At 40.6% G+C, this 17,980-nt stretch overlaps 1 protein-coding gene across 3 annotated transcripts in view; it reads right to left on the bottom strand.

The window, feature by feature from the left end:
• Positions 1 to 17,574, bottom strand: part of SLC26A2 (solute carrier family 26 member 2) — a 31,642-nt gene extending 14,068 nt beyond the window's left edge. For 2 of the 3 annotated variants that reach the window (XM_049874053.1, XM_049874052.1), the window contains exons 1-2: positions 17,312 to 17,574; positions 355 to 487 (exon numbers count right to left, since the gene is read on the bottom strand). The gene's annotated coding sequence lies outside the window, so the exon portion shown is untranslated. The other variant, XM_049874054.1, reaches the window with a different exon arrangement.
• Between the last annotated feature and the right edge of the window lie 406 nt (positions 17,575 to 17,980).

Here is a 17,980-nt window from a genome sequence, read left to right as displayed (position 1 = left end):
AAACAGATGAATTAAAAAATTCAAGACTGTGGCCAGATAGAAATAAAATAGATGGAGGATTCAGGAAGTTTTCTGTTTTGGAAATGACAGAAAAGCAGGCCCTCGTGAGGTTCTATAAACCTAACAATACCAAGATGCCATAATCCAGGACCCAAAACCCATTCAAGAACACAAGGTACATAGAAGTAACCCACATTCTTTCATTTAGGTTGAAAGGGCTATCACAGGTCATTCCACTGAACAAGAATAACATAATAGTTACTCTGATGGTCTGGTGAAGCATACAAGGAAGAAAAGAAGATATTTAGATGGCCACTGACCCTGAAAAAGTCAATCACATATGTAGATACATACAGCAGCTCTTTACTCCTCAACAGGACTGATCTGTAACCGTCTTCCCACTTTCTGCTTTCAGGCCAAGCTGCCTTGAGTGCACTTCTTACATCCTTCTATTCTGGAGCAGCTCTTGGTGGTTTCTTTTCCAAACCTAAGATATACAAAAGAGGCATAAGAAAAAATAACCAAATTCAGATCTTGTCCTATACGGCTGCTATCTGGGAAGGAAAATTAAAATGAATACTAGAACATACAACAGAGAGAGGGAACGTATAAGAAAGAATCAAACAGGAATGCTAAAAGTGAACAACACAATAAGAGATGAAGAATGCCTATAACAGACTCATTAGTAAACTTGACAGAGCCAAAGAAAGAATCAATGAACTGGAAGACAGATCAATAGAAATTACCTAAAGTGAAACACAAAGAGAAAAACAGAGTTAAAACACAACAGTAATAACATAACAGGACACCCAAGAGCTGTGGAACATATCAATTTATCATATGCATAATTAGAGCCCCAAAAGAAGAGAGAGAGAAACAGGGCAGAAGAAATATTTGAAGACATAATGGCTGAGAATTTCCAAAATTAATGACAAACACTAAACTACAGATCCAAGAAGCTCAGAGACTATAATGCAGGATAAATACATAACAAACAAAAAACCTACACCTAGGTATATCATATTCAAGGTACTGAAAACAAAAGATGAGAAAATTCTGAAGACAGATGAATCAAAAACACACATTACATACATAGGAGCAAAGATAATGATTATAGCAGACTTCCTTTGGAAATGATACAAGTCAGAAAATAATGGAGTCGTATCTTTATTACAGAAAAATAACTGTCAACCCAGAATTCTATACCCAGAGAAAATATCTTTTTAAAATACGAAGGAGAAATAAAAACTTTCTCAAACAAAAATAATACTGACAGCAGACTAGCACTTAAAAAAAAAAAAAAAGTTATGGGAAGTTCTTTAGGCAAAAAAGGATATGCCAGACAGAAATTCAGGTCTATCCTCCGGATATCCTTTTAACTCAGTACTGATTAAAAAAACAAAACAACAAATGCTGGTGACAACGCAGGGAGACTGGAACCCTGCGCTACTGCTGGTAGGATTGTAAAATGGTTCAACTGCTATGGAAAACAGTATTGCACATCTTCAAAAAGCTAGAAATTAAAAATACTGTATGACCCAGCAATCCCACTCCTGGGTATATTTCCTAAAGAACTAAAACTACTGATATGAGTAAACATATACACACCTATGTGCATTGCAGCATTATTCACAACAGCAAAAAAAAAAATAAAATAAAAGGAAACAACCTATGTGCCCATCAACAGATGAATGGATAAACAAACTGTGGTACATATACACAATGAAATGCTATGCATCCATTAAGAATAATGATAGCTTCTCAAAGTATATAATAACATGGATGAATCAGGAGGACATTATGCTGAATGAAATAAGCCAATCACAAAAGGACAAATACTGTATGATTTCACTGTTATAAAAAGACAAGTTAGGTATACATATAGAAGGCAATGTTCTTTGGTGGTTACCAGGGATGTGACAGAGAGGGAGGGGAATCACTTTCTAGACAGTAGACACTTGTTAGTTTCCGTGATGAGTAAAACAATACCAAATAAGGGTGATGTCAGCAAAACCTCACCAAGGTAGATGATGACACTAAGAAGTACACAAGAATAACGGGCGATTTTGGTAAAAGCCACAACATACACAACTTTGCAACAACAGTAATAACAGTCAAAATTACACGAGTGGTTACATAGGCAGATATCTATGTTCATGTATGTATAAGTGAGCACATATGAATATGCAGGTGCACATGTATAGGTGTCTCTGTAGGCAAATATATATACATTTTGTGTGTGCTGCACATATATTCATATATAAAATAATGTACATATGTGATACAGTTACGGATACTTCTAGACATAACCAAATACCTCGTGGGTTTGAGGGCTTAGGATGATAGTCCCGGAGGGCAACTTGGTCAACTGTCATAACATAGCTTACAAAGATAATGTTCTACATCCTAGTCTGGTGATTAGTATCCGGAGTCTTAAAAGTTTGTGAGCAGCCATCTAAGGTACAACTATTGGTTTCTATGGGTCTGGAGCAAAAGAGAAAGAAGAAAACCAAAGACTCAAAGAAGAAACTAGTCTACAGAACTAACAGTCTACATGAACCAAGGCTTTGGCTATATCGAGACCAGAACTAGATGGCGCCCAGCTACTACTACCGACTATTCCGACTGGGGACACAATAGATGGTCCCGGATAGAATGGGAGAAAAATGCAGAATATAACTCAAATTCCTAAAAAAGACCCGACTTACTGGACAGCTAGAGACTACAGGAATCTCCAAGACTATTGCCCTAAGATATTCTTTAAGCTTGGACTCAGCGGTCACCTATCAGCCAAAAGACACAGTGGATCAGAAAATAAACAGTATCACCTGTGAGTACTGTGCTCCTCTAATCAATCATGTAAATGAGACCTAAAGGTCAACATTTATCCTAGACCAAAGATGAGACGGTAAGGGGAAACAAGGAAGCTATAGTAATGCAAACAGAACAACTAGAATGGAAATAATGAGAATGCTGACACACTGTAAAAAGTATAACCAATGTCACTGAATAATATGTATAGAAATTGTTAGATGAGAACCTAATTTGCTATGTAAATTTTCTCCAAAAAACACAACAAAGTATTTTAAAAAAAGAAATCCACTTTAAATATAAAGATATTGATAGGTTAAAAGTGAAAGGGCTTGTTCCACCCTTACGTATTATTATGCATTGAACTGTGTCCCCCCCGAAATGTGTGTCAACTTGGCTAGACCATGATTCCTGGTATTGTGTGGTTGTCCTCTATTCTGTGATCTGATGTAATTACCCTATGTGTTGTAAATCCCAACTCCTATGATGTTAATGGAGCCCTGGTGGCACAGTGGTTAAGGGCTCAGCTGCTAACAAAAGGTCGGCAGTTCAAATCCACCAGCTGCTCCTTGGAAGCCCTATGGGACAGACAGTTCTACCCCCTCCTATGGGGTCACTATGAGTCAGAATTGACTCCACAGCAACAGGTTTTTTTACGATGTTAGCAAGGTAGGATTAGAAGCAGTTAATGAGGCACAACACAATCTATTAGGATTAGGCTGTATTTTGAGTCAATCTCTTTTTTCTTTCTTTTTTTTATTGTACTTTAGATGAAGGTTTATAGAGCAAATTAGTTTCTCATTAAACAATGAATATACACTGTGTTGTGACATTGGTTGCCAACCCCATGACATGTCCCTCCCCTTCTCGACCTGAATCAGTATCTTCTGAGATATAAAAGGATCATGCAGAGAGGAGAGAGACCTCATACCACCAAGCAAGGAGAGCCAGGAGCAGAGCATGTCCTTTGGATACAGGGTCCCTGTGCTAAGAAGCTCATAGACCAAAGGAAGATTGATGACAAGGACTTTCCCCCAGAGCTGACAGAGAAAGGCTTCCCCTGGGGCTGCCGCCCTGATTTGGACTGCTAGCTTCCTAAACTGTGAGAGAATGAGCTTCTGTCTGTTAAAGCTATCCACTTGTGGTATTTTTGTTATAGCGGCACTAGATGACTAAGGCAGGTATATACCCAAAAGACTTGAAAGCAGCAATACAGACACAGGTACACCAGTATTCAGTGCAGCACTATAATAGCCAAAGGTGGAAACAACCAAAATATCCATCAATTGATAAACAAATGTGGCAATACACACACTGGAATATTGTTGTTGTGTTCCCTTGAGTCTATTCCAACTCATAGTGACCCTATAAGACAGATAGAACTGCCCCATAGGGTTTCCTAGGCTGTAATCTTTATGGGAGCAGATCACCAGGTCTTTTCTCCCACGAAGTGGCTGGTAGGTTCAAACCACCGACCTTTCGGTTAGCAGCTCATCACTTAACCATTGCACCACCAGGGTTCCACAGCATCCATAAAGAGAAATGAAGTCCTGAAGCATGCCACCACATACATGAACCCAAAAACATTATGCTGAGGGAAATAAGTCACTTACGAAAGGTCAGATACTATATGACCTCACTTATATGAAATAAGCGAATATATACCAAAAAACCAAACCAAACCCACTGCCATCGAGTTGATTCCAACTCACAGCGACCCTATAGGAGAGAGTAGAATTGCCCCATAGAGTTTCCAAGGAGCAACTGGTGGATTTGAACTGCCGATCTCTTGGTTAGCAGCCGTAGCACTTAACCACTAGGCCACCAGGGTTTCCAAAGCAAATATAAAGAAATCAAAAATTATTAGGGGTGACAGGGAGGCGAGAAAGGGGAAGTTTTTGCTTAGGGTGAAATTAATGTATGTTCCTGGTGGTGGGATAATTTGGAAAAAGATAGTGACAATGGTTGCATGACTTGAAGAATGTAATTAATGTCACTGAATTGTACATAAAGAAATTCTTGAACTGCTGTATGGTTTTTTGTGTAACTGAGCCAGGTAGTAAAATTCAGATTTTATGACTTCAAGAATAGTTCTTTTTTGGAATAGTGGTACTATTCTTGCCACCTATCTCATTAAGCTTTCTGTAACCTTAGACACTTCTAAACACCTTAGAATTCAGCAACCCTACACACCCTAGTTTCACCTGTCTGCTACCCAAAATGATCCAGCAGTGGTATCTACAAATTTGTCCCAACCCTCTTTTCTCCACACTCATGGCTATAGTGCTTTCCACCTCTAGTTCTCAGAAACTTAGGTTTTCACTTACAAACAGTCGTGGAAGTGGAAGTTATTTAGCCATCATTATGAATATAAAGGCTGTCTATAGTTTCCTTATCCACTCCATTTACCCCTAGAACTCCCCTCAAAACTAAATATTTTTTTCTTTTTCAAACCTATTTAAAAACCCCAAACAATATAAAGCTACATTTAAAACTGTGGAACAACCATACCATAGAATACTACACAGCAATGAAAAATAAATCACAATTTGGAAGATCTCAAGGAAATTGTCTTGAGTGAAATAAAGCCAATCTCTAAAGGTTACATACTATATGATTCCATTTATATAACATTCTTGAAATAACAAAATTGTAGACATGGAAATGGATTAGTGGCTGCCAGGGGTTAGGGATGGAGAACAGTGAAGCTTTATATAAAAGAATAACCAAGGAAACCTAATGGTGATGTAACAGTTGTGTAACTTGATTGTGGTGTTGGGTATACAAATCTACGCATGTGATAAAATTGCATGAAACTACACATATACACAAACAAATCTGTCTTGGAAGAAGTACAGCTAGAATGCTCCTTAGAAAAGAGGATGGCGAGACTTCGTCTCACATACATTGGACGCATCCCTGGGAGGGACCCAAACCTGGAGAAGGACATCATGGTTGGTAAAGTAGAGAGTCAGTGAAAAAGAGCAAGACCCTCGATGAGATGAACTGACACAGTGGTGCAACAATAGGCTCAAATACAGCAACGACTGTAAGGATGGCACAGGTCCCAACAGCATTTCATCCTGCTGTACCCAGAGTTGCTATGAGTTGGAACCAAGTCAACGGCACCTAACAACAACATACAAAAACACACATGCAGACTCAGAAATGAATGCATGTAAAGTGTTGAAATCCAAGTAAAATATGTGGATTACACCAATGTCAATTTTCTAGTTTTGATATTATAGCTATACAAGATGTTATCACTGGGGAAAAATGAATGAAGGGACCACTGTACAATTTTTTGGAAACTTACTATGAATCTATAATTACTTCAAAATAAAAACCTTTTTTTAAATAATTTTTATTGAGCTTTAAGTGAACATTTACAAATCAAGTCAGTCAGTCACATATAAGCTTATATACACCTTACTCCATACTCCCACTTAATTTCCCCCTAATGAGCCAGCCCTTCCAGTCTCTCCTTTCGTGACAACTTTGCCAGTTTCTAACCCTCTCTACCCTCCTATCTCCCCTCCAGACAGGAGATGCCAACACAGTCTCAAGTGTCCACCTGATACAAGTAGCTCACTCTTCGTCAGCATCTCTCTCCAACCCATTGTCCAGTCTCTTCCATGTCTGATGAGTTGTCTCGGGGAATGGTTCCTGTCCTGGGCCAACAGAAGGTTTGGGGACCATGACCACCGGGATTGCTCTAGTCTCAGTCAGACCATTAAGTCTGGTCTTTTTATGAGAATTTGGGGTCTGCATCCCACTGATCTCCTGCTCCCTCAGGGGTTCTCTGTTGTGCTCCCTGTCAGGGCAGTCATCGATTGTGGCCGGGCACCGTCTAGTTCTTCTGGTCTCAGGATGATATAAGTCTCTGGTTCTTGTGGCCCTTTCTGTCTCTTGGGCTCATAGTTATCGTGTGACCTTGGTGTTCTTCATTCTCCTTTGATCCAGGTGGGTTGAGACCAATTGATGCATCTTAGATGGCCGCTTGTCAGCATTTAAGACCCCAGACGCCACATTTCAAAGTGGGATGCAGAATGTTTTCATAAGAGAATTATTTTGCCAATTGACTTAGAAGTCCCCTTAAGCCATAGTCCCCAAACCCCCGCCCTTGCTCCGCTGACCTTTGAAGCATTCAGTTTATCCCAGAAACTTCTTTGCTTTTGGTCCAGTCCAGTTGAGCTGACCTTCCATGTATTGAGTATTGTCCTTCCCTTCACCTAAAGTAGTTCTTATCTACTAATCAGTAAATAACCCTCTCCCACCCTCCCTCCCTCCCCCCCTCGTAACCACAAAAGTATGTGTTCTTCTCAGTTTATACTATTTCTCAAGATCTTATAATAGTGGTCTTTTACGATTTTTTTTTTTTTTTTTGTCCTTTTGCCTCTGACTAATTTCGCTCAGCATAATGCCTTCCAGGTTCCTCCATGTTATGAAATGTAAAAACCTTTTTTTAAAAAAACTACATTTAAAAATTATCTCAAACTAAATTGTAGGTATGACTTCCATACTAAATTAAGGTCCATGAGAGCAAGTCCCATTCTGGCTCATCTTTGTATCCCTAAAGTGTCCAGGTATGTGCTTTGCAGAACAGGAGCAAAAATATTTGCTGAATAAATAACTCAAATACTAAAAAAGTAGGATGCAAATCAATATTTATTTTCATTTTGAAATAATTACTTTGGAACATATTTTTAAATGTAACTTTTGTATAAAAATCATCTCCCCTTTCAAAGTCTGTTACTACTTTCAGTTTTAATATTCACCAATTGCTTCAGGAATACTGAGAAATTACAGTGTTTATCATCCCTGGAATATAGTCTACAGCCAGACTTCCATCTTACAAAGATTGGGATATAAATTGTACATTCCATGAAGCTCAATAAAATAGGATTTTACTTGTATCATCTAGGCTACTTTCCCCTGTGTTAGCATAGATAATTGAGAGTGGGCTAACTCAACTGGAAAACACTTAGGCTTTCTATATTACCTTGTAGGAATTAGAAAAAAAAATTTTTTGAAAAATGTATTTATATATTAAAGTATAATGGCAATATAAAGGAAAGACATTTCTGTACTTCTTTCTTTAACTGGGCACATGCAGCTGTGACTACCTAGAGAGTGATCTTATCCAGATGACTAAACAGCAGCACTGGCATTTCCCCATGTGAATTACTAAGAGTCCAAGAGCACTAGACTAGAGGGCAGGACATCCCTTCTACACCAGCCTGATGAGAGGTCAGCCAACTTCTATTTGAAAATTTGCAGAGGTAAGAACCCCTCCAACTCATAAAAAAAAGTTACTCTTTCTACCACTAGAAGAAGAGACTAAAAGGAAATAGTGGTAATGAAAGGAGGAACAGGGTGAAGAGTCAGAAATAGAATAAAAGAAAGAAAGAAGATTAAAATCCTGGTGACATAGTGGTTAAGAGCTACCGCTGCTAATCAAAAGGTCAGCAGTTCAAATCTACCAGGCGCTCCTTGGAAACCCTGTGGGGCAGTTCTACTCTGTCCTATAGACTCGCTGAATTGGAACTGACGGCAACGGGTTTGGTTTTTTTTTTTTTTTTTGGTCTTTCACAATAGGCAAGAAGGAGTCAAATTATCAGACATCCTCTACTGGTAATTGTTAAACAGCGTACAAGATGAATCTTAAAAAAATAGTAATTCAATTTAGGGAAAAATACAGCTAAGACTGTAAAGAGGAACATTTGGTAAGAGACTTCATGGCAACTATTCCACAGGAACAAGGCAGCTGAAGGATAGGGACTTCCACAAGGCTGCAAAGCAACCTGACTGCTAAGAAGTCAGGGGGAGTGCTGATGTCCCCGCCTCTCCTCTGCCCACATGGGTCACATGAAATGGAGCCAAAGGTCTCCCTCCTACCCCCAGCTGGTCACCTCGAAGGGCACAGCCTCTTGGGAATATTGACAAATGAAAACAAAACACAAAAAACGGTTCGGAGGTTGGAGGAAAATAAGAAATGAGAATGGTCCATTTAAAGCACAGGATGCACACTGAAGATTAGTCTGAGAGGAAGCTGCAAAGGAACCTGGAGGAGATTCTGGAGAGCCCTGTATACTAGGTTAAGAAAGTGAAGACTTTAATCTGTAAGAAATACATATGTAATTATATATTATTACATCTTCTGTTCTGATTATCATGCTATTCTTTTTTTCACTAAGCTATTAATATTTCACTTTGTGTTTTATTAATAAAAAGTAGTTTAAGGTTATTTTAAAAACAAAACTAAACAATAAACTAGTATGATCAAGACAAGACTCCCCATTTACACAGTTCCATCTGATCCTCCAGCTCACTGTTTTCAGGCAAGTCCAGGGAAGATCACAGCGTTGTAAGGCCCAGCGAAGCCAGGAATGAGCCAAGGCTTCTTTATCCAGCTCCGTCTCATTCACAGATGCCTGCAACCAGGATGGCTGGAGCCCAGGCCACTGTTCCAGGCCCAGGCCCTGGAGAAGCTCACACTGTTGGAGGACTGGCCCCTGGGCTACTGCCATAGCCTACAATATCTGAACCCTGCCTATCTCTCCACCCTCATTTCCTACTGGCATTCTTACTATTTCCGGAACATGCCAAGGTGCTTCTCTCCTTAGGTCTTTGTACTTACTTAAGTTCTCTTTGCCTGGAACAATCTTCCTCCAGATCTTTGCAGGACTCTTCTCATCCTTCATGTCTCAACTTATATATCAATACCTCAGAGAGGACTTCCCTGACCATGCCAAGTAAAATAGCACCCTCTTCCCATCATTTTCTATAACCTTACCTGGTTTTATTTTCTTCAAAGGCTCACGACTTTTGAAATTACATTAAATATATATATATTTTTTTGTCTTTCTCATGTCTGCTGTATCCCCATTATTAAGAACAATACCTAGCACACAGTGGGAGATGAGTAAATACTTGCTAATATGTATAAGAAACCCAGTTTCTACTCACTGTTAGTTGGTTAAGACAGAGTTGTAAGCAGATAAATTTTAACACTCTAAATGCCATAATATAGGTTTGGTGTGTCCTAAGAGTAGAGAATAGGCTGAGAGCTAAGGTGGAAGTAGGAAGCTGCAATGTAAATAAGGAAATGGATACTCAGGCAGGTGAAAGGTCGCAGTGTAATCAAAGATCCAGGAAAAGGTCAGCCTAGAATGTCTATTTCTGAAGTTACAGGATCAGTTTCTTATATAATCCCAGAAGTCTGGACTTCATCCTGTAATCCATGGCTAACAAAGGCCTAAACTCCAGCGCAGGGAGGGGTGAGGGAGGCTTGACATTTCAGTGGTACAAACAACTAGACAAGAGGTGGTACATAACAGAGATGGGCAAATCCAAGACGAATTCTGAAGCTGACCACACAAACCGAAGGATTGTGTATGGGAATATGAAGAAAGAAATGGGAAGATAGGAGGCAGGAAAAAAGTCTGACTTTAGGCTTACTAGGCTGGAGATTTCTGTAAGATGTCCCGATGAGCATGTCTAGTGAGCAATTAGAAATGGCAGTCTCGAACACAGGAGAGAAGCCAACTGGAAAAACAGACGGGGAGTGTACTGGTCATCAGCACACAAATGGTATCTCATTCTCACATTCCCACTGCTTAGATGTTCAATAAATGCTTGCTGAATATATGCCTTATCTTTTCACCTAGATTAAAAAGATATTTTATCCTTTTTGTGTGCTATCACCACACTTAGCATAGAACTGGACACATAGGCACCTGATAAGTTTTTGATGGATGGACTGGTTTTTATTTAAAAAAAAAATTATTTCAACAAAAATAAATCTTCAGAAGAATTAACTTTGACTTTTAAAATCTGATTTTTGTTTCTTTAAAAGATAATTCACTTCCTAACAAAAACAGTAACAGTGTATTGTGGGTTTTACTATAACATTATGTAGAAGTAAAACTATGACAACAAGAGTATAAAAGCCAGGAGGGGAGAAATCGAAGTATACTATTTTAAGGTCCTTATACTATACATGAAATGGTATAATATTATTTGAGGGTAGACTGTGATAAGTTAAAGATGCCTGCTGTAAACCCTAACGCAAGCACTAACAACAAAACCAAGAGTAACAAAACCAAACCAACAAAGGAGACAAAGTGGAATAATCAAAACTACTAACTAATCCAAAAGAAGGCAAAAAGAGTAGAGAGAAAATAAACAGCAAGATAACAGCCATATTATCTAACCATACCAGTAATGACATTAAAGGTAAATGGTATCCAAACCAAACCTGTTGTCGTCAAGTCAATTTGGACTCACAGAGACCCTAGATGACGGAGTAGAACTGCCCCACAGGGTTTCCTATGCTGGAAGCAGGCTGCCACTTCTTTCTCTCGTGGAGTGGCTGGTGGGTTCCAACTGCTAATCTCTTAGTTAGCAGTCAATCAGTCGGCAGTTTATACCTTGTAAATGGAATAACACCCCACAAAGGCAGATTAGATAAATAAAGCAAGACCTAACTATATGCTGCCTACCAGAAACACTTTAAGTGTAAAGACACAAATAGGTTAAAAGTAAAAGGGTAAGAAAAGATATACTTACCATGCTAAGACTAATTAAAAGAAAGCTGGAATGCCTATATTAATATCAGATGAAGTAGATTTCAGGGGAAAGAATACTACCAGGGATAAAGAAGCAACTTCAAAACGATAAAGGGGTCAATTCATCAAGAAGACTTAACAATACCAATCCTAACTGTCTATGCACCTAATAAGAGAGCTCCAAAATACATGAAGCAAAAACTGATAGAACCAAAACGAGAAAGAGACAGCCATGATTATAATCAGAAAGTTCAGTGCTCTCTCAATAATAAGACAGAGAATCACCAAGGATTTAGATTTGAACAACACTAGCAATCAACCAGACCTAATAGATAGCAGACATTTGTAGAACACTCCACCCAACAACAGCAGAAATACATTTTCCTCAAGTGCACATGGAACATTTATGAAGGTAAACCATAAATTCTCAATAAATTTAAAAGAATCCAATTCACATAAAATATGTTCTCTGACCTTAATGGAATTAAATTAGAAACCAATAGCAGAAAGATATCTGGAAAATACCCAAAGATTTGAAAAGTAAATAGCATAACTCTAAATAATCCATTTACTTTTCAAATATTTGTGTATTTGCATACTTCTAAATAACCCATTGGAAACACTGGCAGGGTAGTGGTTAAGAACTATGGCTGCTAACCAAAAGGTCGGCAGTTCAAATCCACCAGGCGCTCCTTGGAAACTCTATGGGGCAGTTCTACCCTGTCCTATAGGGTTGCTACAAGTCAGAATAAATAATCCATGGATCAAAGAGGACATCAAAAGGGAAATTAGCTTTATTGGTAGTAGGCCAAAATTGGGAACAACCCAAATGTTCATCAGCAGATGAGTGGATAAATAAATTGTGCTACTAACTGTAATATTACTTAGCAAGAGAAAAGAATAAACTATTGACACAACCCAGATAAACCCCAAAGTAATTTTGCTGAGTGAAAGAAGGCCAGGCTCAAAAAAAAACAAAAACTTACTGTATGTTCCATTTATATACAACTCTAAGAAAATGAAAACTAATCTACAGTGACAGAAAGCAGATCAGTGGTTGTTTGCGGATGCGAAATAGAGAAGGGTAGGAGGGAAAGATTACAAAGGGGCACCAGGAAACTTTTGAGAGTGATGGATGTGTTCTCTATCTTGATTATGGCAGCAGGAAAACATATACAGCATACTTTAAATAAAGGAGCCCGGTGGAACTCAGCTGCTAACCAAAAGGTTGGTAGTTCAAACCCACCCAGAGGCTCTGTGGGAGAAAGACCTGGAGATCTGCTCCCATAAAGATTATAGCCTAGACAACTCTCCGGGGCAGTTCTACTCTGTCACATGGGGTCACTATGGGTCAAAATCAACCCGACAGCACCTAACAACAACATACTTTAAATACGAAGTTTATTATATGTCACTTTTACCACAATAAAGCTGTAAAACAAAATCTAACTTTTGTCTGAGGGGAAAAAGATACATTTGAATTTACCCTATTACACAATTTTGTTTCCCATTACATTTCAATTCCCAAGGAAACCTTCATGGAATGTTCCCATATTTTGGATATGTCACCTTGGGAAATGTATTTCATAAGTTTTCAAACACACACAATTAAGTCTGTCTTCTTTTTGTAATATTTTTCTTAGAACAGTTATATTTAGTTTTAAAAATATGACAGCTTCAGCAGATATATCTGATGACATAATATTAATTAGGTACCAGGATTTTCCGAAGAAATCTAGGCCATTGTAAAACTGAGCTTGGCATCCTATTGTGAACACTGTGTGTGTGTGTGTGTATGCTCGTGTTTGTGTGTTTTAACACAACTGAAAACCACATGCACTGTGGATCAGCAGAAAAACCAACCTGGTTGTCAAGAGTTCTGGAATCCAGTCAGCCACAGCTCTCTCGTCCCACCATGCATGTATTTCTCACTGAGAAAGCTTGTACTGAATGAGCAAGTCATTGAATGGAAGTTTTCCTGGATTATAGGATTTGGGAGATAGAGAAGGCATGCAGATAGCCCAGACCATCTGCCACTGAGTTGACTCCGACTCATGGCAACCCCACAGTAAGAAAAGAATTGTGCTCCAAACGGTTTTCAAAGGCTAACTTTTAGGAAGTAGACTGACATGCCTTTCTTTCCAGGTGCCTCTGGGTGAACTTGAACCTCGAACTTTTCAATTAGCAGCCAAGCGTTAACAGTCACATCACCCAGGGACTACAGATCATGAACTCCAAACCCCAGATTTTTTAGTTAAAGGAATAAAAGCCCAGGATAGTGAAATCATTTGCTAATTCAAGATAGAGCTGGAGCTAGAATCCAAGTATCCTGACTTGTCACCTTTTATCCTTCCATATGCTGCCTATGCCAGTTTCTCCTCTCCATGTAGACATATCATCAAATAATTGCAGGAAAACTAGAATCAACCTATAAAACTGTATAGTCAAGTTTGTGGAAAATTTGAAGTCTTAACATTAACGTAATATTTACGTGAACAAGTCATCTACCAAAAAGCCTCTTCTCTATATGGAAAAATCTCAGTTGAACCAAACTGGAATAGGTGTGGATTGTGTAGTTTGGAAATAATTTTCCAGTACTCTTTTTTTTTTTTCCTTTCCAAGTTTACAACCTTTCCAGTAACTTCTCTATGAGTGAGGGCATTGAGAGGTACACTAATACCCTATATTCTTTACCTCTGAGTTAAAGGAATGAAGAAGAGAGGTAAGGAGGGAGGATGAAAAAAGCAAGAAAACCAAAAAAAGTTGTCTTTTTTTTTTTTTTTTTTAAACACGAGCCACTTGGTTAAGGCTGAGAAATGTCTCGATGTTTCATTTCAAAAAGCCAACTGACAGTGGAAGATGCCACCATTAACTAATCTATTTTTATGGCCTTTTATTTTCTTATTGTGGTAACATACATAAGAAAATTCGCCATTTTAACTATGTTTAAGTGTATAGTTCAGTGGGATTGATTACATTCACAATGTTGTGCAACCATCACCACTATCTACTTCCAAAACATTTTCATCACCACAAACTGAAGTTCTGTTCCCATTAAGAAATAACTCTCCAATTCTCCACCCTCTAGCCCCTGGTAACCACTAATCTATTTTTATCTCTATGCATTTGCCAGTTGTAGGTATTTCATGTAAGTGGGACCACACAATATTTGTCCTTTTGTGTCTGACTTATTTCACTTAGCATGTTTTCAAGGTTCATTCATGCTGTAGCATTTATCAGAACTTCACTTCTTTTTATGGCTGAATAATATTGTATGTATCCCACATGTTGTTTATCCATCTGTTGATAGAAACGTGGGTTGTTCCCACTGAAATAGGTTTGGTTTGGGTTAAGGATTAAGAGTGAAATTATTTTTATTTTTCAATGTCACACATACATGCATTGGTAACGTTTTCTCTTTTTTTTCTATTAACATAAAATTTACCCATGTGGCTACATTTTAATAAGAATAGTTAATTCTGCAGATAAGAGTCAAACAAGCCAAGAAAGCTCCCACCTCCTCTATGCTTTTGTTAGTCCCTCTAACTGGAATGCTCTTCCTCAGTTATTTTCATGAATTGCCCCAACTTCTAGGTTTTTGCTCAAATGCCACCTTATCAATCAGTTCCTTCCTGGGACCAATATGTAAAATAGAACCACTGCAGCCACTATGTCTCCTTGCTGGGCCCATCCCTGCCTTGCACTTCTATTCCCTTGACTTCATTTTTCTCCATGGCCTTTCCCACCATCCCAAACTATACATTTACTTTTTCGTTAATTGTCTGTCTTTCCGAAGAGGACAATGATTTACTGTTTTGAACTGCGCATGGCACCTAATAAGTGCTTAACAAACATTTGTTGAGTGGAACGGCTGAATGATAGTTTAACGGCTACATGGTAAGGAAAAAGGAGTTGTCTTCCCCATTGGTCTCTCTCTAACTAACTCCTCCTCCACCTTCACCACATCAAACCAAGCAAGTGTCAAGACATTATAGTTGGCAAGCATCTGCCTGGGAGTTTACTCTCACTAAGTGTTTTGTCTAGCAGTAAGTCCAATTTGGATCTCCCCAAAGCCCTGAATATGTTTGTCACTTCTAGAGCTTCCCCTAGGAGGCAGCACATTACAGTGCAATGATTTTCAAATACCCAAAACCAAAAAACTTGTTGCCCTCAAGTCCGTGATTCCGACTCAGAGCAACCCTGTAAGACAGAGTAGAACTGCCCCACAGGGTTTCTGAGGAGTGGCTGGTGGATTCAAACTGCTGACCTTTTGGTTAGCACCAAGTTCTTAACCACTGCACCACAGAGTGCTTTTAAACTGCAGATTCTTAGGCTCATTCCTGCAAATCCGGGGATAAGATCCAAGACTGCACCCTGAGTGATTCTGAGCGAAGAGCTGAAGACCACACTTGGAGAATCACTGGGTTTGTTCTGGTATCAGACAGATCTCTATTCAAATCCTAGCTACACTGTTCACCCACTGTTCAGCCAGTGGCACTGGGTGAAACCTTCCTTTTACTCAGCACCAATTTCACACTTGTAAAATGAGGATAACACTACCTAACTTGCAGGCTTGTTCTGAGGCTAATGCAAGTAATGTACCTAGCACAGCGCCTGGCACATAGCATTTGCTCAATAAATGATGAGCTATTAGTTTCTGTTCTTTGCTATCTCCTGCCTTGAGACTCCTGAAGAAGCATTCCTTTGCTCATGATGTCCCTTCCAACAGTTACAGTCCTCCGTTTCTTCTTGACTCAATTTTCAAAAACGAGAACTTCTGCTTAACCCGCTACTGGATATCACATTAGTTCTAGATTTTACATAAAGAGCCACGGAGGCAAGGAGGGGAAGATGAGTGTCAGAAAATGGGAATTTAAGTCGTGACTGCTTTCTAACTCACTGTGGTCCTCAATCTGTTCAAGAACCAGGTCCAGCCTAGTAGTCTATGAGTGTGGGAGAGCTGAATACAAATCCTAGTTCTGCAAATGACTTGCTGTGTAATTTTAGTCTAGGCCCTGGTCCTCCCTATGTTCTCTCAGTGTCCCCACCTATCCAGTGAAAGGATTCCAACTTGGACAGACTATGAGTGTGGAAAAAGTACAGGTCCAGATTTTGTACCCAACCTGGTGTGTGATTTTTTTTTTTTTTTAATCGTGGTGAAAATATACACAAGAAAACATGGCAATTTAACAATTTCTACATGGACAATTCAGAGACACTGATCACACTCTTCAAGTTGTGCAACCATTATGGCTATCCTTTTCCACATTATTCCACCACCATTAACATATGATATAGGAATTCAGGAAACCGTGGTGGCACAGAGGTTAAGTGCTATAGCTGCTAATCAAAAGGTCGGCAGTTCAAATTCACCAGGCGCTCCCTGGAAACTCTATGGGGCAGTTCTACCCTGTCCTATAGGGGCGCTATGAGTTGGAATGGACTCGATGGCAGTGGAGTTTTTCTGGGGGGTTATAGGAATTTAACAACCAAAATACCTAAATCCTCTCTCCTCTCCAGGCCTGTTTCCCCATCTGTCCGGGGCGGGGGCGTGTCTTAGATCTCCTCGGTCCCACTCCCAGATATCTGGGTTGGAGACTGCTCAGCCAGAACTCCAGTCCCCCGTGTGATGTGTGGGGTGGAGCGGGGGCAGCCTCTCAGCCCGAAGGGCAGGGTCGGGAAAATGGGAGCGAGGGGAGGGGGCCTTTAATCTTTTTCCTGTCCCGACCCCTGCCGACCTGAGGAATCTCCGCGACGCACGCCCACCTCCGACGGCCGGCCGGACTACGACTCCCGCGGCCACCGTTGTCTGGGTTTCCTCCCACGACGCCTGAGAGACACAGGCCAGGACCACCCTAAGGGGCGCCCGCAGGCGCGTGGAGGCCGGCCCGCCCCTTCCCCTCTTCTCCGGTCCCCGCGCCTCTTCTCACCTCTCGGTCTACGCAGCCGCACGCGAGAAGGCCCAGAGGCGCGCCCTCCGCTGTAGCCGGGCTGAGAAGACACGGCGACCGGGCGGAGGCAGCCCGGTCCCTGGCCGGCCTCCCTTTAAGGGGTCCGGCCCATTCCCCGCCCATCGCCCGGCCCCGCGAGGAGGCAGGACCGGGTGGGAACCTACAAGGGGTAAGGCGAGGAGACACCGGCCCAGAGGTGCGGAGGGCAGAGCCGCTGCGAAAGCCCCGCGGCCTTGGCAGTCACGTGGCACCGCTGGCGAGCGACAAGGCAACCAGCCAATAACTCCACCCAGACCAGCGGGGGTACCGCCCCCTGTCCACTTTCCTCCTCGCGATTGGCTGCCCTGGGAAGAAAGGGCCTCGCGGTCGGATCCTCGGAGAGGTTCCACACCCGCCCCCGAGGCAGTGAATCTACTAAGTGAGCGGGATTACTACTTCTTGGCCTTATCCCAAGGTAAAGGAGCAGGAGAGACGCGGAATCGCGCTGCCTGGCGCTGTGAAATGCTCTGTGTTTGTGAGTGGTTAAGACATGGGCGTGTTACGGGCTTCAACCAAAAAGGTCGGCAGTTCCAACCCACCAGCCGCTGTTTGGAAACCCTATGGGGCGATTCTACTCTGTCCTGTCGGGTCGCTGTGAGTCGGAATCCA

Source organism: Elephas maximus, chromosome 2, assembly GCF_024166365.1.
Source record: "Elephas maximus indicus isolate mEleMax1 chromosome 2, mEleMax1 primary haplotype, whole genome shotgun sequence".
Lineage (NCBI taxonomy): Eukaryota > Metazoa > Chordata > Mammalia > Proboscidea > Elephantidae > Elephas > Elephas maximus.
Note: the sequence above shows the minus strand (reverse complement) of the source record. Positions and strands in the feature narration are given on the sequence as shown.